General features: G+C 46.3%; 18 non-coding genes across 18 annotated transcripts; all 18 read left to right on the top strand.

Annotated features, from left to right (window-relative positions):
- The first annotated feature begins 7,185 nt into the window (after positions 1 to 7,185).
- Positions 7,186 to 7,257, top strand: Trnai-gau (transfer RNA isoleucine (anticodon GAU)). Its single transcript has one exon. It is a non-coding gene; the product is annotated as a tRNA-Ile (tRNA).
- A 3,141-nt stretch (positions 7,258 to 10,398) lies between these two features.
- Positions 10,399 to 10,470, top strand: Trnam-cau (transfer RNA methionine (anticodon CAU)). Its single transcript has one exon. It is a non-coding gene; the product is annotated as a tRNA-Met (tRNA).
- Positions 10,471 to 10,711: 241 nt separating this feature from the next.
- On the top strand, positions 10,712 to 10,783 carry Trnam-cau (transfer RNA methionine (anticodon CAU)). Its single transcript has one exon. It is a non-coding gene; the product is annotated as a tRNA-Met (tRNA).
- A 241-nt stretch (positions 10,784 to 11,024) lies between these two features.
- Positions 11,025 to 11,096, top strand: Trnam-cau (transfer RNA methionine (anticodon CAU)). The gene has a single exon. It is a non-coding gene; the product is annotated as a tRNA-Met (tRNA).
- A 241-nt stretch (positions 11,097 to 11,337) lies between these two features.
- On the top strand, positions 11,338 to 11,409 carry Trnam-cau (transfer RNA methionine (anticodon CAU)). The gene has a single exon. It is a non-coding gene; the product is annotated as a tRNA-Met (tRNA).
- A 241-nt stretch (positions 11,410 to 11,650) lies between these two features.
- Trnam-cau (transfer RNA methionine (anticodon CAU)) lies at positions 11,651 to 11,722 on the top strand. Its single transcript has one exon. It is a non-coding gene; the product is annotated as a tRNA-Met (tRNA).
- Positions 11,723 to 11,963: 241 nt separating this feature from the next.
- Trnam-cau (transfer RNA methionine (anticodon CAU)) lies at positions 11,964 to 12,035 on the top strand. The gene has a single exon. It is a non-coding gene; the product is annotated as a tRNA-Met (tRNA).
- A 241-nt stretch (positions 12,036 to 12,276) lies between these two features.
- Trnam-cau (transfer RNA methionine (anticodon CAU)) lies at positions 12,277 to 12,348 on the top strand. The gene has a single exon. It is a non-coding gene; the product is annotated as a tRNA-Met (tRNA).
- Positions 12,349 to 12,902: 554 nt separating this feature from the next.
- Trnam-cau (transfer RNA methionine (anticodon CAU)) lies at positions 12,903 to 12,974 on the top strand. Its single transcript has one exon. It is a non-coding gene; the product is annotated as a tRNA-Met (tRNA).
- A 241-nt stretch (positions 12,975 to 13,215) lies between these two features.
- On the top strand, positions 13,216 to 13,287 carry Trnam-cau (transfer RNA methionine (anticodon CAU)). The gene has a single exon. It is a non-coding gene; the product is annotated as a tRNA-Met (tRNA).
- A 2,508-nt stretch (positions 13,288 to 15,795) lies between these two features.
- Trnam-cau (transfer RNA methionine (anticodon CAU)) lies at positions 15,796 to 15,867 on the top strand. The gene has a single exon. It is a non-coding gene; the product is annotated as a tRNA-Met (tRNA).
- A 241-nt stretch (positions 15,868 to 16,108) lies between these two features.
- On the top strand, positions 16,109 to 16,180 carry Trnam-cau (transfer RNA methionine (anticodon CAU)). Its single transcript has one exon. It is a non-coding gene; the product is annotated as a tRNA-Met (tRNA).
- Positions 16,181 to 17,027: 847 nt separating this feature from the next.
- On the top strand, positions 17,028 to 17,099 carry Trnam-cau (transfer RNA methionine (anticodon CAU)). The gene has a single exon. It is a non-coding gene; the product is annotated as a tRNA-Met (tRNA).
- A 241-nt stretch (positions 17,100 to 17,340) lies between these two features.
- Trnam-cau (transfer RNA methionine (anticodon CAU)) lies at positions 17,341 to 17,412 on the top strand. Its single transcript has one exon. It is a non-coding gene; the product is annotated as a tRNA-Met (tRNA).
- Positions 17,413 to 17,653: 241 nt separating this feature from the next.
- Positions 17,654 to 17,725, top strand: Trnam-cau (transfer RNA methionine (anticodon CAU)). Its single transcript has one exon. It is a non-coding gene; the product is annotated as a tRNA-Met (tRNA).
- Positions 17,726 to 20,233: 2,508 nt separating this feature from the next.
- Trnam-cau (transfer RNA methionine (anticodon CAU)) lies at positions 20,234 to 20,305 on the top strand. The gene has a single exon. It is a non-coding gene; the product is annotated as a tRNA-Met (tRNA).
- Positions 20,306 to 20,546: 241 nt separating this feature from the next.
- Positions 20,547 to 20,618, top strand: Trnam-cau (transfer RNA methionine (anticodon CAU)). Its single transcript has one exon. It is a non-coding gene; the product is annotated as a tRNA-Met (tRNA).
- Positions 20,619 to 21,162: 544 nt separating this feature from the next.
- On the top strand, positions 21,163 to 21,234 carry Trnam-cau (transfer RNA methionine (anticodon CAU)). Its single transcript has one exon. It is a non-coding gene; the product is annotated as a tRNA-Met (tRNA).
- Positions 21,235 to 22,764: the final 1,530 nt, after the last annotated feature.

The following is a 22,764-nucleotide window of genomic DNA, read 5'->3' as shown; positions in this document are numbered from 1 at the left end:
AACTTTTTACGATTGAACAATATAAAAGAATTACCTCAACATTTTAAACCTATCGCCAAAGAAGTTTCATTTTCAAATGTGCCATTTCCGGTCACAAAAATAGTTCATCCTTATTTTCCAATTTCATCCTGGGATTACCATTTGCATCCTTGAGACCATACAAGGTGACTACAACGCAGTCCAAAGCAGGGTTGCGAAGCTGCCACTCCGGGGTTGGAATGGTTCCAGAATCATTCGAGATTTATCAGAGCCCGGAATGGAATTGGAATTTAATGGTGGAGACTGTCCTGGAAATGGAATGTGAATGGAATTAGGCATTTTTTTTTTTTAGGAGGAATGGAATTGAAATGTAATGGCCTGGGTGGCACACGGTCAAGGGCGATGGTTTGGTTTGATTTTAAGAAAAAATAAAAGGGAGATTTTGGCTTCACTAGTGTGAGGCCAGCAACCCCCCCCCCCCCCTTCGCATGCACCAGGTACTTTAGTGGAAGACTCCTGTAATGATGATGCCAATGAAGAGGAGGAGGAGAGGAGGAGGGCGTAATGTCAATCTCTTCTAGAGCTGCTATCGTTATTGCTGGGCCAGCTAGTACGGTTACCGGTCCTAATTCTTTTATTGATGGAATTAAATGAATGGAATGGGTTGCCAAGCCGTTAAAGGAGTGGGAACTGACCATACCTTTTCATTCCGAGGAACGAAAGGAATTGAATTATCACAAATGTCCATTCCTCGGAATAGAACTGGAATTGAATGGGTGACCCCATTCCGCAACCCTGGTCCAAAGTAAACACAGCTTTAAATGTACTTCAACTACAAGTACCCAAACGTGTACTTAAAGTAGTGCTTGAATGCTTATTACTTGATGTAAACCCCACCACTGTCAATAAGAAACAGTCTCGAGTAGTCAATTTTCTTTAGTCTCAAGGACGGATCACAAAAAAATACAGGAGGTAGTATAACGCAACCCACCGGCACCAAAGTGCTTGAAATTCCATACGGTGCCACGAAGCACCGTTATTGCTATTCCCAGAAGGGTTGCCCACAAATAGCGGCAGCCGCCCAGTGAAATGCGTGCTCGGAATCAATAAGAAATGTGTTCAAGTAGGCTGCACGGTATCAGTTGTACCCTTCGCCCCTCAATCGGAATGAATAACCTACAGAGGACGGAAGATAAATATATGACTCCACGGAAGTTGCTTTGCTGCCCTGACCTCATCGGACAACTTGAGCACGATGACTCAGCCCAACAGTCCACAAACTGACATAGATATGAAAATATACGAAAGCGTGGGTGCTCAGGTGCTCGGAAATGGGATACCTGCGGTTACGTATTTTCGTTTTTCTCGAGTACCATACAAAAATTGTTGTCGAGTGCTTGGTTGGGTGGCAGCCAACAAAAAAGCGAGAACTGAAAAAGCGAGAAAGAGAGGTCATTGAGATGAATTTCCTTTACGATGTCCTTTAAGATATCCGTGTCGCGCAATGATAAGTTAATCGTGTCCGGCACGGAAATAGATATCGTAGATAAGGTCAAAACACTGGGTGTATGTTATAATAGTGAGATGATGTGGGATGAACGCGTCAGTGATAAAGCTGCTAGAACGTACCAAGCGATTGGGGTCCTGGGACGCTTTAAATATCTACTGCCGTTTAGAGCAAAAGCCTGCAAATATAATTCACTCATTCATTCTCACCTCTTATACGCTCAACTAGTCTGGAGCACTACGACTCAAACTAACTTAAGCGAACTTCCACTGGCACACACACAAAAAAAGCCGTTAGATTTGTGGCAAATGTGCCCTATCCGCAAAAAAAGAAAAAGAAAGAAAGAGAAAAGATAAAGGAAAAAGGACTGTCAGATTCGTGGCAATTTCCATTTTCAGTCCCGATGTAACTGTGAAAAGAAAAACTTTCCTCGAATTAAATTTATCTTGAATCTTTAAATCTTCGGTACTACCACAGTACCCAGGAACTCTTTAATAAATTTAGCATTATACGCGCAACCAATCTGTACATATATCGCTTCGCAATAGCCTACACGAATGTAGTGAAATCCAATACTGGAACATTCATCGAGTTGTCCGCTCGAGATCCACAGTATTCGCTAAGCATCATCTCGCATATTACATCCCATGTCACAGAACCAATTACGGCACTCAACTAATTTCGTACGCCCTGCTACCATTATTACATCATCCATTACAGCTAGACGATGGCCTAGATATAATCAGTCCACGCACTATCAAGCATTCCTTTCAGTAGTGAAACATTTACTGCGTCATAATTTTTTGGAGGAATGCATTGGTGATAGTGTTGTATGTTTTGGTTAAGCACTATGCATAACTTACTATCCTGGTCTTGTGATACTATCGTTATGATTCCTTTCTTCTTTCCTTCTTTCTATTACTTTCGTCAAATTGAAACGCCACGTCAAACAGTGGCCGCATAAGTTAGGTGCGTCATATTGGTTGTGCTTATGAATACAAGGTGTCCCCAGAGACCGTGTCATTGAATTATAATAAAAAAAAAATCTACGCAGCCTAGAACCATGAGGTCAACGGCATTTGTTCTTGCTAGGTTTTTGCCACCTCCTGATCTGAATGACATCTAATTTAAGTTTAATTATGTAAATATTTGCGAACTGGATTAGGAAAGTTGCCAATTCAGGGTCACTTTTGCCACCAAGACCGTGCCGAATTTACTCAAATTCGTGATAATTGACAGTGATATTCAAGAGCTATCCCATCGGAAAAAGTAGTCGAATGTCATGCTTTTCTGAGCACCCGAGCGTAACGGGCGACTACTTTTTGACCTCAATCGCTGTCAGCCTGACGAAGGGACAAGTGACAGTTTCTGAGTGAGAGGAAAGGCATGATCCCAGCGGCAACCGGATGCGACCGATAAGCCATGCCTGTGTTATCTCTTTCTACGATGCCGGTGTGGGATGGCCGTTCAGCCTCCTTTCATCGGACTGACAACGATTGCGCTGAAAAATTCGTCGCGCGCTATCCTATGGGAGCTCCGTAAAGCATGATGTTCGGCTATTTTTTTCTGATGGGATAGCTCTGTGGCGGTCCGTGTGTGATGACGAAGACGTGCCTCTGCTGCCACGCGCTACGGCGCTGGCACGGCAGTTCTACCGGCAGTTCTACCTAGCGTGAGGCCACGACCATCTGCCCGCTGGGACATTCCATCATCGCCGGTCAGGACTCATGTAGAGGAACTCCACCTCCTCTACATTTGGTGACCCGAACGTAGAACACCATGTTCGGCGCAATTCGGCCCAATACCATCCCAAATTTCTGCAAGCCCATGCACCTCCGAAGCCACCTCCGAAGGTACGGTGCATCGTTCAACCGAGGAACCGCTAGGCGACGACGCCAATCCACCGCGGCTCCACTCATAGCAACGCCCGGCAACGCAACACCGTTGTTGTACTCATCTACCCAGCTCACGTCGCAATGGTCGCACACTCCACGTCGTCGCCACATGCTTCGTGATGACTCCTCGGGCTTCCACCAGCGACACTTTCCCGAGCATCACGCTCCTATATCGGTCGCGGTACGCCGCTGTCGACCGCCCCACCCGCATCTGCAACGCTTGCGCTCAAAGAACCCTGACCGCCTCGCCTTCCCACCAGGCTTCCATACAAGACACTGGCAGCTCGTCCAGATGCGGTCAAGAGGCTCCGGGACCAACGTTCCACCGGGGACACGCACGGAGGCCACAGTGAGTTTTACTCCCGGTCCCCCCGTGCTTCACGATGGTCCTCCCCGCAGTCTCCTTGGCGACAACACTACGAGCTCACCGCTCACGAACCCGTCGCGCTCCTGTCGCCCCATCCTGCATTACGTTCTGCCTACCTGCCTACTCTACTCCGGCCCGCCCCTGGAACCCTCCTGGCCAGCTCTTGTCCGCACCGTTCATCCTGTCACTTCTGCCCACTCAGCACAAGACGCAAGACCAGCCGTCCCTGTTCCACGTGTCGCCCGTCTTCCTCCTTTTCATGTATCGACGCGAACCTGAACCGCTAGCTCTACACCGCTCCCCGTCTGAGGGGGGGGGGGGTGATGTGGCGGCCTGTGTGTGATGACGAAGACATGCCTGTGCTGCCACGCGCTACGGCGCTGGCCCGGCAGTTCTACCGGCACCGTCCTAGCGTGAAGCCACGACCATCTGCCCGCTGGGACATTCTATCATCGCCGGTCAGGACTCATGTAGAGGAACTCCACCTCCTCTACAGCTCCTCAATATACCTGTCAATTCACTAATTTGAGTAAATGCGGCACGCCCTTCACATTGGCGAGGTAAAAAGTGACCTTTGCTTGGCAAATTTCGCAGTTTAGTTCTCAAAAATTTGCATAATTAAACTTACGTTACATGGCATTCACATCAGGAGGTGGCAAAAACCTAGTAAGAACAAACTCCGTTGACTGCATGATTCTCAGTGGTGTAGTCTTTTGTTATAATTCAATGACACGTTTTCAGGGACGCCCTGTATACGTATATATATGTATACATTTTTTGCTATATTGACATTAATGTAAACCGCTTTTTGCTTCCCTCACACCCCTAATGCATGTATAGTGGTAGGAAAAGTCTGAAGTTCACTAAAGAAGACTAGACTAGACTGTTCACTAGAGAAAGAGGAAATAAATCTTACTGGTGCTTGAGAGTAGTTCGTGTTCTTTTTTTTTTTTATTGTTCAGATGACTAGTACGGAACAACAGATAGAGAAATGCAACGTCATTCATCACCGAAGGTGGTGTTGCTGAGAATATCCAAGCCCTTCGCGGTAGACCCAGCTCCGCAAAATAGGAGCAAACGATATGTACGGACATCAAGTGGCGATGGTAACAGATCGCGTTCGTTGGCCCCACTGCTGTGGACATTGTCACGACTGTAGCTGAAGATGATGATGAGATGATGACAAGAAGATGAGGGCTTTATCTATGCAGGCTCTCTGGTTTTATCCGTCTTCCGATTAGAAACCCGAGTTGTACCTGCGTCCTCATATAGAGGCCTCAAAGCAGCTTCGTTGCGCAAAGAGCTCTCCCTAAACTCTGCGCTAGAGATGCGAAGCCCCGGAAAAACCCGGAAATTTCGTGAATTTTTTGTTTTTGTTTTTCCTCGTCTCCGGAAAAACAGCCGAAACTTTCCAGGCAACAAAATTCAAAAACGTAAATTTTCGTGCCTTTGACGCGTTCCAACCCGCCAACAGTGCCTTAGGTGCCTCTAATCCGCCAGCAACTACCAACTTAGTGCTCCGTCTGGCCGCTCCAGGCCGATTCCCATTCGTTCCCAGGCGTTCACATAATGTCGGAGTTCTGGTCAGAGTGGACAGGTTGTCCTAATTTCCTATCGCTGAAAAGACAGCAGTCTCATGGGATGCTTTGCTCTGCATTTATACCTAGAGGGTGAACACTACTAAAGCTTCTAGCTCATCGTATGCTGTGGTTCGACCGGCAATGCTTCGACTCAGCAGTAACCACATTTGTTTCCATTTTCTCAAATTTTTTAGAATAAAATAAAAAATAACGTTTTTTTTTCGAGCGATTCAAAATTTCCGCATCTCTAGTACGGACATCAGGTGGTGATGGTGATGGCGATGGTAACAGATTGTGTTCGTTGGCCTAACTGCTGTGGACATTGCCACGACTGTAGCTGAAGGTGATGGTGAGACGATGATGACAAGAAGATGAGAGCGTGAACTAGGTAGGCTCTGTGGTTTTATCCGTTTTCCGACGAGAAACCCCAGTTGGGGCCTGAGTCATCATTAGAGGCCCCCAAAGCATCTTCGTAATCCAAAGGAAGCGCCTTAAACTCGGGGCCCTCATGCGTCTCACGGTGACAGTGTCGTTGAGCTGCGAAATGCACAGCAGGGTATAGTTCTTGCATTCTGCAATAATTTTTTTTTTGGCGAGCCCCTTCATACGCGCAGCAGTCCTCTAGGATGTGCTCGATGGTTTCACGCAGTACCTACAATTCGCATCATCAACGGCGTCAATTTTGAGAAGCAACGAGTTAGTAAGCCCTGACCCACTTCGGAGCCTATAGATCGTTGTCAGGAGTTTCCGTGGGATCCCTGTCATTGGTTGTGTGGGCCGACGATTTACCATAATATCACGGATTCCAGGCGGCTCCGGTTGGTGTAGGTCTGCGACGAGCATATGTCGGTCGCTGTCATCGGGTGTCGACAGATATGGGTTGCGGCAGACATGTGCTCCAAATGCCAGGCGGTCAGCACGTTCCTTGCCGCCGAACTCGACATGCGAGGGGATCCACTGCAGATAAATCTCGGCGCCACACGATGATAGTTGAGCACACAGAGACTTGTCACGCAGAGTGCCAGGATGTTGGCACACGCGGGGCCTATAACTTAACGGATTTCTACCCTTACATTCGGATGAAGAGGTTCGTTAGAATATTATCCCGTTTATGGCTATGTATTGATTGCGGAAGCTGCGTACGGCAGACAGAAATGAAGAGCCATTGGTGGCGTCCATGCAGTATTTTAAAGTGGAAATAACGCAGTTGAAGCTATGTTGCACGCAGCAGTTGGATGCACCACCATAGTTGGAAAGTCCGTGTGAATCGCTGTCCTTTTGTAAATTATTACTCTCTAAGTGTGACCTGTGTAGCCTGTGTGTTGTGTGCCCAGTAATTTTTGTATCGTGTGTATTTGGATGCTACAGTGTGCATCATTCATCATCTATCACTCATTAGCCTTGTACAGCCATCGTTAATTTTAATATCTGTAAATAAATGCTATCACCCGGTGAAAAAAAACGAGTACGAGTGACGCAGTCGAAGCGTGCTGGGCCCGTCACCCAGAGGTCCGTGAGTCGAAACCGAATGCTGCTATCTAGATTTTTTATAAAGGCTAAGCGGCGAAATGTCTCTCCTGTGCTCGTCAAGGTGACCTGAGAAACCGAGCAAGAGATTTATTTGTGGAGAAGAGGTACCGTGCGAAGGACTGGAGAGATGAGCTACTGTGTGTATCGTACTTTCCAGTAGACATCGCGTGTCGCCAAAGTGTCGGAATGCAACATTCGAATAGTGAGGGAAGCCTGTGATGTGGTCTGGTGTTCACGTTATTAAAAGATTGACAAGGCAGGGGAAAAAAAAAAGAGAAGAAGAACGAGAGTGTTTATCACCTGGCGGAAAAGAAAAGAAGAAGAAGCAGCAGAGTGGCGCAGTGGAAGCGTTCTGGGCCGATAACCCAGAGGTCCGTGGATCGAAACCACGCTCTGCTAACTAGCTTTTTTTCTAAAAGGCAAAGGACACGCTGTGTGAAAGGACTGGAGAAATGAGCTGCTGTGTGTATCATACTTTCCACGAGACATCCTGTGTCACCAGAGTTTCGGAATGCAACATTCGAATAATGAAGGAAGCGGGTGTTGTGATGATGTGATCAGATTATTAAAAAGTGGACAAGAATGGAATGAAAAGAAGCATAGTGGCGCAGTGAAAGCGTGCTGGGCCCATAACCCACAGGTCTGTGGGTCGAAACCACGCTCTGCTAACTAGCTTTTTCTGAAAAGCAAAGGCGCGAAATTACTTCTCTTCGTACTCGCCAAGATGACATGAGTAACTGAGCATGAGATTTATTTGTGAAGAAGGAGGCGCTGCGTGAAAGGACTGGAGAGATGAACTGCTGTGTGTATCATACTTTCATACTTTCCACGAGACATTCTGTGTTACCCTAGTGTCGGAATGCAACATTCGAATAGTGAAGGAAGCTGGTGTTGTGATCATGGGATCAGATTATTAAAAGATGGACAAGGATAGAATCAAAGCGCAATCAGGAACAGGACCGTACAAACAAACATCCATGTTGTCCGCTCAGTTCTAGACTGGTGTCGACCTGAAGGAAATCATGTAGCTATGCTGCAAGTGGACCTATCTAAGGCTTTGATCGGGTGTGTCACGATTATTTGTTTTCGCTCTTGCATTACGTCAACATGGGAGACAAGTTCGTAAGCCGAATCAAGTTGTGCCATGAACAGGTTGCAACGAGCCTGGTAATTAAGAGCACTCTTACCGCGCCATTGCCCCTTTGAGCTTCAGTACGACAAGGCTGCCTCAGGTCGTCCCTAATCTATACCTTGAGCCGTTATGCCAGCGTATCATCTCTCGTGATGACATACGTGGTTTCGAGCTTCGCGATGCTGTGGTGAAGGTCGTGGCGTACGCGGATGACCTTGCGTTTCTCGTGACAGACAAGCCAAGTGTCGTCAAAGTTATTCACGAACTTCATGTGTTTGGTCAAGTCTCTGGGGCACGTCTAAACAAGGACAAATCTCTTGGGATATGGTGCGGTCAATGGGGAACAGCCCCGGAATTCTTTTGTGGCGTTCAGTGGCAAACCCGTGGTCCTTGCTACCTTGGGGTCCCGTTAGATATAAGTTGTAACACGACCTCCTTGTGGTCGGAGCGATTACAAAACATTAGGACACGTGCTTCGACCTGGAAAAAACAAGATATCTCAATGTTTCAACGAGCTTCTGTGTGCAATGTTTTTCTGGCCGCTAAGCTGATTTACCTCTTGCAAGTTCTGCAATGCTCCCGCAAAATTATACATCGTTGTCATCGCATATTTGCCACCACAATATGGTGTTCAACGTTCGAAAGGACGCGAAGACAAAACCTGTTCAAGAAAGTCACGGACGGCGGACTAGGCTTACAGCATCTCTACATCAAGCAACTCGTCGTGAGACTGTTTTTTTATAGGCAGAGTTCACACCCGATTCTGGAAACCATCAAGCGGGCCCTTGCGTACAACTACATTCCCGATATATATGTTGGGTTTCACGAAGAAAGTCTACGCCTAAGCGGGTTCTACAAAGAGGTTGTCGAGAGCCTAAACTTCTTGAAGGCTAGATTCAGCTTAGAGTACCTCTTTTCTGTCGCCAAGAAAACGTTGGTAGCTCATCTTCTCGATGTACTCTTTCCTGTGCCCATCTACCGTCAAATCCCCTCCGGATGGCACGGCACGGATATATTGTGCAGAGTCAGGAAGATGCCGGTCAAGCCCAACATGAAGCCATTTTTCTTTAAATTACACACGTCCACACTGCCCGTGAAAGCTTGGCTTCAACAAAAGGGATTCTATGTTCCGTGGTCCGTGAATTGCAGATTTTGCAACACGCCCGAGACTGTCGATCACCTTTTTCTGGACTGCACAGAAGCTTTATTCTTTTGGGATGACTTACAGTTCAAAGTCCTTAAGCGCCGTCTTTCGCTTAATCCTCACACTATCCGCTTCCTCCCATTACGCCCCGGTGAAAATGTGAGATACGATATCGTTCTTCTTGTTGCCATGTACTGTTTGTGGAAGCTTCGTATGGCCGATGGGAACGAAGAGCCCTTGTGTCCTCCTATGAAATATTTCAAAGCCGAACTACTGCAGGTAAAGTTAGCTTGTACTCAGCTCTTAGAAGTGCCTGAGTGGTTAGATACAGTCTGCGAAAGGCTGAATGTTTTGTAGAAGTTGTGTTATTGACGTGTCCGGTATAGAAGAGAAACACCGTATTCTCTCCCTGTGATTGTGTCGTATTGTGTGCGGTATTGTGAGTTATTGAGTCGTACGGGACTCAGAGTAGTAACCTCTGAAAAATAAAGGTGAAAAAAAAAGCACAGTGGCGCAGTTCTTCTGGGACGATCTCCAGTATAAAGTTTTCAAAACTCGACTTCGGCTTAACCCACACACCATACGGTTTCTCCCATTACACCCGAGGGAAACAGTCAGGTACGATATTGTCATGCTTATAGCCTTGTACTGTCTGTGGAAAGTTCGTATGGCTGACAGGAATGAAGAACCGTTAATGCCTCCTATGAAATACTTTAAGATAGAAATATCTCAACTTAAGCTGTGCCTTATGCGATGTTTAGAGCTGCCAGATTGGTTAGAAACGTTGTCTGATGCCCTTACGTACTTGTAAAATCGTATGTACAAATTCAAAAGGTCTTCAGTTTCCTCTTTAGACGTTTTGTAGTGGCCCACGGCGTTGCGACCGTGTGACGTACCTGTAGTTGTGTGCACTTGTGTGTTTTGTTAATAAAAGGTGGAAAAGAAAAAAAAAGCACAATGGCGCAGTGGAAGCGTGCTGGGCCCATAACCCAGAGGTCCGTGGATCGAAACCACGCTCTGCTAAATAGCTATTTTGTAAGATTAAGTGGTTAAATGTCTCACTCGGTACTCATCAACATGATCTGAGTAACCGAGCACGAGATTTATTTCTGGTGAGGAGGTACTGTGTGAAGGACTAGAGAGATCAGCATCTGTGTCGAATGAGATGATTTATTTTCCACATTGCACAACGTGTGTATCATACTTCCCCTGACACGTCGTGCGTCAGCGGAGTGAACGAATGCAACATTTGCAATCACAAGCAAGCAGAGTGGCGCAGTGGAAGCGTGCTGGGCCCATAACCCAGAGGTCCGTGGATCGAAACCACGCTCTGCTAAATAGCTATTTTGTAAGATTAAGTGGTTAAATGTCTCACTCGGTACTCATCAACATGATCTGAGTAACCGAGCAGGAGATTTTTTTCTGGTGAGGAGGTACTGTGTGAAGGACTAGAGAGATCAGCATCTGTGTCGAATGAGATGATTTATTTTCCACATTGCACAAAGTGTGTATCATACTTCCCCTGACACGTCGTGCGTCAGGGGAGTGAACGAATGCAACATTTGCAATCACAAGCAAGCAGAGTGGCGCAGTGGAAGCGTGCTGGGCCCATAACCCAGAGGTCCGTGGATCGAAACCACGCTCTGCTAAATAGCTATTTTGTAAGATTAAGTGGTTAAATGTCTCACTCGGTACTCATCAACATGATCTGAGTAGCCGAGCACGAGATTTATTTCTGGTGGGGAGGTACTGTGTGAAGGACTAGAGAGATCAGCATCTGTGTCGAATGAGATGATTTATTTTCCACATTGCACAAAGTGTGTATCATACTTCCCCTGACACGTCGTGCGTCAGGGGAGTGAACGAATGCAACATTTGCAATCACAAGCAAGCAGAGTGGCGCAGTGGAAGCGTGCTGGGCCCATAACCCAGAGGTCCGTGGATCGAAACCACGCTCTGCTAAATAGCTATTTTGTAAGATTAAGTGGTTAAATGTCTCACTCGGTACTCATCAACATGATCTGAGTAGCCGAGCACGAGATTTATTTCTGGTGGGGAGGTACTGTGTGAAGGACTAGAGAGATCAGCATCTGTGTCGAATGAGATGATTTATTTTCCACATTGCACAAAGTGTGTATCATACTTCCCCTGACACGTCGTGCGTCAGGGGAGTGAACGAATGCAACATTTGCAATCACAAGCAAGCAGAGTGGCGCAGTGGAAGCGTGCTGGGCCCATAACCCAGAGGTCCGTGGATCGAAACCACGCTCTGCTAAATAGCTATTTTGTAAGATTAAGTGGTTAAATGTCTCACTCGGTACTCATCAACATGATCTGAGTAACCGAGCAGGAGATTTTTTTCTGGTGAGGAGGTACTGTGTGAAGGACTAGAGAGATCAGCATCTGTGTCGAATGAGATGATTTATTTTCCACATTGCACAAAGTGTGTATCATACTTCCCCTGACACGTCGTGCGTCAGGGGAGTGAACGAATACAACATTTGCAATCACAAGCAAGCAGAGTGGCGCAGTGGAAGCGTGCTGGGCCCATAACCCAGAGGTCCGTGGATCGAAACCACGCTCTGCTAAATAGCTATTTCGTAAGATTAAGTGGTTAAATGTCTCACTCGGTACTCATCAACATGATCTGAGTAACCGAGCAGGAGATTTTTTTCTGGTGAGGAGGTACTGTGTGAAGGACTAGAGAGATCAGCATCTGTGTCGAATGAGATGATTTATTTTCCACATTGCACAAAGTGTGTATCATACTTCCCCTGACACGTCGTGCGTCAGGGGAGTGAACGAATGCAACATTTGCAATCACAAGCAAGCAGAGTGGCGCAGTGGAAGCGTGCTGGGCCCATAACCCAGAGGTCCGTGGATCGAAACCACGCTCTGCTAAATAGCTATTTTGTAAGATTAAGTGGTTAAATGTCTCACTCGGTACTCATCAACATGATCTGAGTAACCGAGCACGAGATTTATTTCTGGTGAGGAGGTACTGTGTGAAGGACTAGAGAGATCAGCATCTGTGTCGAATGAGATGATTTATTTTCCACATTGCACAAAGTGTGTATCATACTTCCCCTGACACGTCGTGCGTCAGGGGAGTGAACGAATGCAACATTTGCAATCACAAGCAAGCAGAGTGGCGCAGTGGAAGCGTGCTGGGCCCATAACCCAGAGGTCCGTGGATCGAAACCACGCTCTGCTAAATAGCTATTTTGTAAGATTAAGTGGTTAAATGTCTCACTCGGTACTCATCAACATGATCTGAGTAACCGAGCAGGAGATTTTTTTCTGGTGAGGAGGTACTGTGTGAAGGACTAGAGAGATCAGCATCTGTGTCGAATGAGATGATTTATTTTCCACATTGCACAAAGTGTGTATCATACTTCCCCTGACACGTCGTGCGTCAGGGGAGTGAACGAATGCAACATTTGCAATCACAAGCAAGCAGAGTGGCGCTGTGGAAGTGTGCTGGGCCCATAACCCAGAGGTCCGTGGATCGAAACCACGCTCTGCTAAATAGCTATTTTGTAAGATTAAGTGGTTAAATGTCTCACTCGGTACTCATCAACATGATCTGTGTAACCGAGCACGAGATTTATTTCTGGTGAGGAGGTACTGTGTGAAGGACTAGAGAGATCAGCATCTGTGTCGAATGAGATGATTTATTTTCCACATTGCACAAAGTGTGTATCATACTTCCCCTGACACGTCGTGCGTCAGGGGAGTGAACGAATGCAACATTTGCAACCACAAGCAAGCAGAGTGGCGCAGTGGAAGTGTGCTGGGCCCATAACCCAGAGGTCCGTGGATCGAAACCACGCTCTGCTAAATAGCTATTTTGTAAGATTAAGTGGTTAAATGTCTCACTCGGTACTCATCAACATGATCTGAGTAGCCGAGCACGAGATTTATTTCTGGTGAGGAGGTACTGTGTGAAGGACTAGAGAGATCAGCATCTGTGTCGAATGAGATGATTTATTTTCCACATTGCACAAAGTGTGTATCATACTTCCCCTGACACGTCGTGCGTCAGGGGAGTGAACGAATGCAACATTTGCAATCACAAGCAAGCAGAGTGGCGCAGTGAAAGCGTGCTGGGCCCATAACCCAGAGGTCCGTGGATCGAAACCACGCTCTGCTAAATAGCTATTTTGTAAGATTAAGTGGTTAAATGTCTCACTCGGTACTCATCAACATGATCTGAGTAACCGAGCACGAGATTTATTTCTGGTGAGGAGGTACTGTGTGAAGGACTAGAGAGATCAGCATCTGTGTCGAATGAGATGATTTATTTTCCACATTGCACAAAGTGTGTATCATACTTCCCCTGACACGTCGTGCGTCAGAGGAGTGAACGAATGCAACATTAGCAATCACAAGCAAGCAGAGTGGCGCACCTTTATTTTTCAGAGCTTACTACTCTGAATCACGTCGACTCAATACCTCACAATACCATACACAATACGACAAAATCACAGAGAGAGAATATGATGTTTCTCCTCTATACCGGACACGTTAATAACACAATTTCTACAAAACATTCAGCCTTTCGCAGACTGTATCTAACCACTCAGGCACTTCTAAGAGCTGAGTACAAGCTAACTTTACCTGCAGTAGTTCGGCTTTGAAATATTTCATAGGAGGACACAAGGGCTCTTCGTTCCTATCGGCCATACGAAGCTTCCACAAACAGTACATGGCAACAAGAAGAACGATATCGTATCTCACATTTTCACCGGGGCGTAATGGGAGGAAGCGGATAGTGTGAGGATTAAGCGAAAGACGGCGCTTAAGGACTTTGAACTGTAAGTCATCCCAAAAGAATAAAGCTTCTGTGCAGTCCAGAAAAAGGTGATCGACAGTCTCGGGCGTGTTGCAAAATCTGCAATTCACGGACCACGGAACATAGAATCCCTTTTGTTGAAGCCAAGCTTTCACGGGCAGTGTGAACGTGTGTAATTTAAAGAAAAATGACTTCATGTTGGGCTTGACCGGCATCTTCCTGACTCTGCACAATACATCCGTGCCGTGCCATCCGGAGGGGATTTGACGGTAGATGGGCACAGGAAAGAGTACATCGAGAAGATGAGCTACCAACGTTTTCTTGGCGACAGAAAAGAGGTACTCTAAGCTGAATCTAGCCTTCAAGAAGTTTAGGCTCTCGACAACCTCTTTGTAGAACCCGCTTAAGCGTAGACTTTCTTCGTGAAACCCAACATATATATCGGGAATGTAGTTGTACGCAAGGGCCCGCTTGATGGTTTCCAGAATCGGGTGTGAACTCTGCCTATAAAAAAACAGTCTCACGACGAGTTGCTTGATGTAGAGATGCTGTAAGCCTAGTCCGCCGTCCTTGACTTTCTTGAACAGGTTTTGTCTTCGCATCCTTTCGAACGTTGAACACCATATTGTGGTGGCAAATATGCGATGACAACGATGTATAATTTTGCGGGAGCATTGCAGAACTTGCAAGAGGTAAATCAGCTTAGCGGCCAGAAAAACATTGCACACAGAAGCTCGTTGAAACATTGAGATATCTTGTTTTTTCCAGGTCGAAGCACGTGTCCTAATGTTTTGTAATCGCTCCGACCACAAGGAGGTCGTGTTACAACTTATATCTAACGGGACCCCAAGGTAGCAAGGACCACGGGTTTGCCACTGAACGCCACAAAAGAATTCCGGGGCTGTTCCCCATTGACCGCACCATATCCCCAGAGATTTGTCCTTGTTTAGACGTGCCCCAGAGACTTGACCAAACACATGAAGTTCGTGAATAACTTTGACGACACTTGGCTTGTCTGTCACGAGAAACGCAAGGTCATCCGCGTACGCCACGACCTTCACCACAGCATCGCGAAGCTCGAAACCACGTATGTCATCACGAGAGATGATACGCTGGCATAACGGCTCAAGGTATAGATCAAATAGTAGGGACGACATGGGACAGCCTTGTCGTACTGAAGCTCGAAGGGGCACTGGCGCGGTAAGAGTGCCGTTAATTACCAGGCTCGTTGCAACCTGTTCATAGCACAACTTGATTCGGCTTACGAACTTGTCTCCCATGTTGACGTAATGCAAGAGCGAAAACAAATAATCGTGACACACCCGATCAAAAGCCTTAGAGAGGTCCACTTGCAGCAGGGCTACACGACTTCCTTCAAGTCCACACCAGTCTAGAACTGAGCGGACAACATGGATGTTTGTTTGTATGGTCCTGTTCCTGATTGCGCATGTCTGATGATCGCCAACAGGTTGTGTCACCACAAGCTGGAGCCTGGCAGCAAGTACTTTGGCATACACCTTATAGTCCACATTACAGAGTGTGATAGGCCGATAATCGGTCACCGCAGTGGAAGCGTGCTGGGCCCATAACCCAGGAGGTCCGTGGATCGAAACCACGCTCTGCTAAATAGCTATTTTGTAAGATTAAGTGGTTAAATGCCTCACTCGGTACTCATCAACATGATCTGAGTAACCGAGCACGAGATTTATTTCTGGTGAAGAGGTACTGTGTGAATGACTGGAGAGATCAGCATCTGTGTCAAATGAAATGATTTATTTTCCACATTGCACAAAGTGTGTATCATACTTCCCCAGACACGTCGTGCGTCAGAGGAGTGAACGAATGCAACATTAGCAATCACAAGCAAGCAGAGTGGCGCAGTGGAAGCGTGCTGGGCCCATAACCCAGAGGTCCGTGGATCGAAACCACGCTCTGCTAAATAGCTATTTTGTAAGATTAAGTCGTTAAATGCCTCACTCGGTACTCATCAACATGATCTGAGTAACCGAGCACGAGATTTATTTCTGGTGAAGAGGTACTGTGTGAATGACTGGAGAGATCAGCATCTGTGTCAAATGAAATGATTTATTTTCCACATTGCACAAAGTGTGTATCATACTTCCCCAGACACGTCGTGCGTCAGAGGAGTGAACGAATGCAACATTAGCAATCACAAGCAAGCAGAGTGGCGCAGTGGAAGCGTGCTGGGCCCATAACCCAGAGGTCCGTGGATCGAAACCACGCTCTGCTAAATAGCTATTTTGTAAGATTAAGTCGTTAAATGCCTCACTCGGTACTCATCAACATGATCTGAGTAACCGAGCACGAGATTTATTTCTGGTGAAGAGGTACTGTGTGAATGACTGGAGAGATCAGCATCTGTGTCAAATGAAATGATTTATTTTCCACATTGCACAAAGTGTGTATCATACTTCCCCAGACACGTGGTGCGTCAGAGGAGTGAACGAATGCAACATTAGCAATCACAAGCAAGCAGTGGAAGCGTGCTGGGCCCATAACCCAGAGGTCCGTGGATCGAAACCACGCTCTGCTAAATAGCTATTTTGTAAGATTAAGTGGTTAAATGTCTCACTCGGTACTCATCAACATGATCTGAGTAACCGAGCACGAGATTTATTTCTGGTGAAGAGGTACTGTGTGAATGACTGGAGAGATCAGCATCTGTGTCAAATGAAATGATTTATTTTCCACATTGCACAAAGTGTGTATCATACTTCCCCAGACACGTGGTGCGTCACAGGAGTGAACGAATGCAACATTAGCAATCACAAGCAAGCAGTGGAAGCGTGCTGGGCCCATAACCCAGAGGTCCGTGGATCGAAACCACGCTCTGCTAAATAGCTATTTTGTAAGATTAAGTGGTTAAATGTCTCACTCGGTACTCATCAACATGATCTGTGTAACCGAGCACGAGATTTATTTCTGGTGAGGAGGTACTGTGTGAAGGACTAGAGAGATCAGCATCTGTGTCGAATGAGATGATTTATTTTCCACATTGCACAAAGTGTGTATCATACTTCCCCTGACACGTCGTGCGTCAGGGGAGTGAACGAATGCAACATTTGCAACCACAAGCAAGCAGAGTGGCGCAGTGGAAGTGTGCTGGGCCCATAACCCAGAGGTCCGTGGATCGAAACCACGCTCTGCTAAATAGCTATTTTGTAAGATTAAGTGGTTAAATGTCTCACTCGGTACTCATCAACATGATCTGAGTAACCGAGCACGAGATTTATTTCTGGTGAGGAGGTACTGTGTGAAGGACTAGAGAGATCAGCATCTGTGTCGAATGAGATGATTTATTTTCCACATTGCACAAAGTGTGTATCATACTTCCCCTGACACGTCGTGCGTCAGGGGAGTGAACGAATGCAACATTTGCAACCACAAGCAAGCAGAGTGGCGCAGTGGAAGTGTGCTGGGCCCATAACCCAGAGGTCCGTGGATCGAAACCACGCTCTGCTAAATAGCTATTTTGTAAGATTAAGTGGTTAAATGTCTCACTCGGTACTCATCAACATGATCTGAGTAGCCGAGCACGAGATTTATTTCTGGTGAGGAGGTACTGTGTGAAGGACTAGAGAGATCAGCATCTGTGTCGAATGAGATGATTTATTTTCCACATTGCACAAAGTGTGTATCATACTTCCCCTGACACGTCGTGCGTCAGGGGAGTGAACGAATGCAACATTTGCAATCACAAGCAAGCAGAGTGGCGCAGTGAAAGCGTGCTGGGCCCATAACCCAGAGGTCCGTGGATCGAAACCACGCTCTGCTAAATAGCTATTTTGTAAGATTAAGTGGTTAAATGTCTCACTCGGTACTCATCAACATGATCTGAGTAACCGAGCACGAGATTTATTTCTGGTGAGGAGGTACTGTGTGAAGGACTAGAGAGATCAGCATCTGTGTCGAATGAGATGATTTATTTTCCACATTGCACAAAGTGTGTATCATACTTCCCCTGACACGTCGTGCGTCAGAGGAGTGAACGAATGCAACATTAGCAATCACAAGCAAGCAGAGTGGCGCACCTTTATTTTTCAGAGCTTACTACTCTGAATCACGTCGACTCAATACCTCACAATACCATACACAATACGACAAAATCACAGAGAGAGAATATGATGTTTCTCCTCTATACCGGACACGTTAATAACACAATTTCTACAAAACATTCAGCCTTTCGCAGACTGTATCTAACCACTCAGGCACTTCTAAGAGCTGAGTACAAGCTAACTTTACCTGCAGTAGTTCGGCTTTGAAATATTTCATAGGAGGACACAAGGGCTCTTCGTTCCTATCGGCCATACGAAGCTTCCACAAACAGTACATGGCAACAAGAAGAACGATATCGTATCTCACATTTTCACCGGGGCGTAATGGGAGGAAGCGGATAGTGTGAGGATTAAGCGAAAGACGGCGCTTAAGGACTTTGAACTGTAAGTCATCCCAAAAGAATAAAGCTTCTGTGCAGTCCAGAAAAAGGTGATCGACAGTCTCGGGCGTGTTGCAAAATCTGCAATTCACGGACCACGGAACATAGAATCCCTTTTGTTGAAGCCAAGCTTTCACGGGCAGTGTGAACGTGTGTAATTTAAAGAAAAATGACTTCATGTTGGGCTTGACCGGCATCTTCCTGACTCTGCACAATACATCCGTGCCGTGCCATCCGGAGGGGATTTGACGGTAGATGGGCACAGGAAAGAGTACATCGAGAAGATGAGCTACCAACGTTTTCTTGGCGACAGAAAAGAGGTACTCTAAGCTGAATCTAGCCTTCAAGAAGTTTAGGCTCTCGACAACCTCTTTGTAGAACCCGCTTAAGCGTAGACTTTCTTCGTGAAACCCAACATATATATCGGGAATGTAGTTGTACGCAAGGGCCCGCTTGATGGTTTCCAGAATCGGGTGTGAACTCTGCCTATAAAAAAACAGTCTCACGACGAGTTGCTTGATGTAGAGATGCTGTAAGCCTAGTCCGCCGTCCTTGACTTTCTTGAACAGGTTTTGTCTTCGCATCCTTTCGAACGTTGAACACCATATTGTGGTGGCAAATATGCGATGACAACGATGTATAATTTTGCGGGAGCATTGCAGAACTTGCAAGAGGTAAATCAGCTTAGCGGCCAGAAAAACATTGCACACAGAAGCTCGTTGAAACATTGAGATATCTTGTTTTTTCCAGGTCGAAGCACGTGTCCTAATGTTTTGTAATCGCTCCGACCACAAGGAGGTCGTGTTACAACTTATATCTAACGGGACCCCAAGGTAGCAAGGACCACGGGTTTGCCACTGAACGCCACAAAAGAATTCCGGGGCTGTTCCCCATTGACCGCACCATATCCCCAGAGATTTGTCCTTGTTTAGACGTGCCCCAGAGACTTGACCAAACACATGAAGTTCGTGAATAACTTTGACGACACTTGGCTTGTCTGTCACGAGAAACGCAAGGTCATCCGCGTACGCCACGACCTTCACCACAGCATCGCGAAGCTCGAAACCACGTATGTCATCACGAGAGATGATACGCTGGCATAACGGCTCAAGGTATAGATCAAATAGTAGGGACGACATGGGACAGCCTTGTCGTACTGAAGCTCGAAGGGGCACTGGCGCGGTAAGAGTGCCGTTAATTACCAGGCTCGTTGCAACCTGTTCATAGCACAACTTGATTCGGCTTACGAACTTGTCTCCCATGTTGACGTAATGCAAGAGCGAAAACAAATAATCGTGACACACCCGATCAAAAGCCTTAGAGAGGTCCACTTGCAGCAGGGCTACACGACTTCCTTCAAGTCCACACCAGTCTAGAACTGAGCGGACAACATGGATGTTTGTTTGTATGGTCCTGTTCCTGATTGCGCATGTCTGATGATCGCCAACAGGTTGTGTCACCACAAGCTGGAGCCTGGCAGCAAGTACTTTGGCATACACCTTATAGTCCACATTACAGAGTGTGATAGGCCGATAATCGGTCACCGCAGTGGAAGCGTGCTGGGCCCATAACCCAGGAGGTCCGTGGATCGAAACCACGCTCTGCTAAATAGCTATTTTGTAAGATTAAGTGGTTAAATGCCTCACTCGGTACTCATCAACATGATCTGAGTAACCGAGCACGAGATTTATTTCTGGTGAAGAGGTACTGTGTGAATGACTGGAGAGATCAGCATCTGTGTCAAATGAAATGATTTATTTTCCACATTGCACAAAGTGTGTATCATACTTCCCCAGACACGTCGTGCGTCAGAGGAGTGAACGAATGCAACATTAGCAATCACAAGCAAGCAGAGTGGCGCAGTGGAAGCGTGCTGGGCCCATAACCCAGAGGTCCGTGGATCGAAACCACGCTCTGCTAAATAGCTATTTTGTAAGATTAAGTCGTTAAATGCCTCACTCGGTACTCATCAACATGATCTGAGTAACCGAGCACGAGATTTATTTCTGGTGAAGAGGTACTGTGTGAATGACTGGAGAGATCAGCATCTGTGTCAAATGAAATGATTTATTTTCCACATTGCACAAAGTGTGTATCATACTTCCCCAGACACGTCGTGCGTCAGAGGAGTGAACGAATGCAACATTAGCAATCACAAGCAAGCAGAGTGGCGCAGTGGAAGCGTGCTGGGCCCATAACCCAGAGGTCCGTGGATCGAAACCACGCTCTGCTAAATAGCTATTTTGTAAGATTAAGTCGTTAAATGCCTCACTCGGTACTCATCAACATGATCTGAGTAACCGAGCACGAGATTTATTTCTGGTGAAGAGGTACTGTGTGAATGACTGGAGAGATCAGCATCTGTGTCAAATGAAATGATTTATTTTCCACATTGCACAAAGTGTGTATCATACTTCCCCAGACACGTGGTGCGTCAGAGGAGTGAACGAATGCAACATTAGCAATCACAAGCAAGCAGTGGAAGCGTGCTGGGCCCATAACCCAGAGGTCCGTGGATCGAAACCACGCTCTGCTAAATAGCTATTTTGTAAGATTAAGTGGTTAAATGTCTCACTCGGTACTCATCAACATGATCTGAGTAACCGAGCACGAGATTTATTTCTGGTGAAGAGGTACTGTGTGAATGACTGGAGAGATCAGCATCTGTGTCAAATGAAATGATTTATTTTCCACATTGCACAAAGTGTGTATCATACTTCCCCAGACACGTGGTGCGTCACAGGAGTGAACGAATGCAACATTAGCAATCACAAGCAAGCAGAGTGGCGCAGTGGAAGCGTGCTGGGCCCATAACCCAGAGGTCCGTGGATCGAAACCACGCTCTGCTAAATAGCTATTTTGTAAGATTAAGTCGTTAAATGCCTCACTCGGTACTCATCAACATGATCTGAGTAACCGAGCACGAGATTTATTTCTGGTGAAGAGGTACTGTGTGAATGACTGGAGAGATCAGCATCTGTGTCAAATGAAATGATTTATTTTCCACATTGCACAAAGTGTGTATCATACTTCCCCAGACACGTGGTGCGTCAGAGGAGTGAACGAATGCAACATTAGCAATCACAAGCAAGCAGTGGAAGCGTGCTGGGCCCATAACCCAGAGGTCCGTGGATCGAAACCACGCTCTGCTAAATAGCTATTTTGTAAGATTAAGTCGTTAAATGCCTCACTCGGTACTCATCAACATGATCTGAGTAACCGAGCACGAGATTTATTTCTGGTGAAGAGGTACTGTGTGAATGACTGGAGAGATCAGCATCTGTGTCAAATGAAATGATTTATTTTCCACATTGCACAAAGTGTGTATCATACTTCCCCAGACACGTGGTGCGTCACAGGAGTGAACGAATGCAACATTAGCAATCACAAGCAAGCAGTGGAAGCGTGCTGGGCCCATAACCCAGAGGTCCGTGGATCGAAACCACGCTCTGCTAAATAGCTATTTTGTAAGATTAAGTGGTTAAATGTCTCACTCGGTACTCATCAACATGATCTGAGTAACCGAGCACGAGATTTATTTCTGGTGAAGAGGTACTGTGTGAATGACTGGAGAGATCAGCATCTGTGTCAAATGAAATGATTTATTTTCCACATTGCACAAAGTGTGTATCATACTTCCCCAGACACGTGGTGCGTCAGAGGAGTGAACGAATGCAACATTAGCAATCACAAGCAAGCAGTGGAAGCGTGCTGGGCCCATAACCCAGAGGTCCGTGGATCGAAACCACGCTCTGCTAAATAGCTATTTTGTAAGATTAAGTGGTTAAATGTCTCACTCGGTACTCATCAACATGATCTGAGTAACCGAGCACGAGATTTATTTCTGGTGAAGAGGTACTGTGTGAATGACTGGAGAGATCAGCATCTGTGTCAAATGAAATGATTTATTTTCCACATTGCACAAAGTGTGTATCATACTTCCCCAGACACGTGGTGCGTCAGAGGAGTGAACGAATGCAACATTAGCAATCACAAGCAAGCAGTGGAAGCGTGCTGGGCCCATAACCCAGAGGTCCGTGGATCGAAACCACGCTCTGCTAAATAGCTATTTTGTAAGATTAAGTGGTTAAATGTCTCACTCGGTACTCATCAACATGATCTGAGTAACCGAGCACGAGATTTATTTCTGGTGAAGAGGTACTGTGTGAATGACTGGAGAGATCAGCATCTGTGTCAAATGAAATGATTTATTTTCCACATTGCACAAAGTGTGTATCATACTTCCCCAGACACGTGGTGCGTCAGAGGAGTGAACGAATGCAACATTAGCAATCACAAGCAAGCAGTGGAAGCGTGCTGGGCCCATAACCCAGAGGTCCGTGGATCGAAACCACGCTCTGCTAAATAGCTATTTTGTA

This window comes from Ornithodoros turicata, chromosome 8 (assembly GCF_037126465.1).
Source record: "Ornithodoros turicata isolate Travis chromosome 8, ASM3712646v1, whole genome shotgun sequence".
Lineage (NCBI taxonomy): Eukaryota > Metazoa > Arthropoda > Arachnida > Ixodida > Argasidae > Ornithodoros > Ornithodoros turicata.
This window is presented reverse-complemented; position numbering and strand designations above follow the sequence as displayed.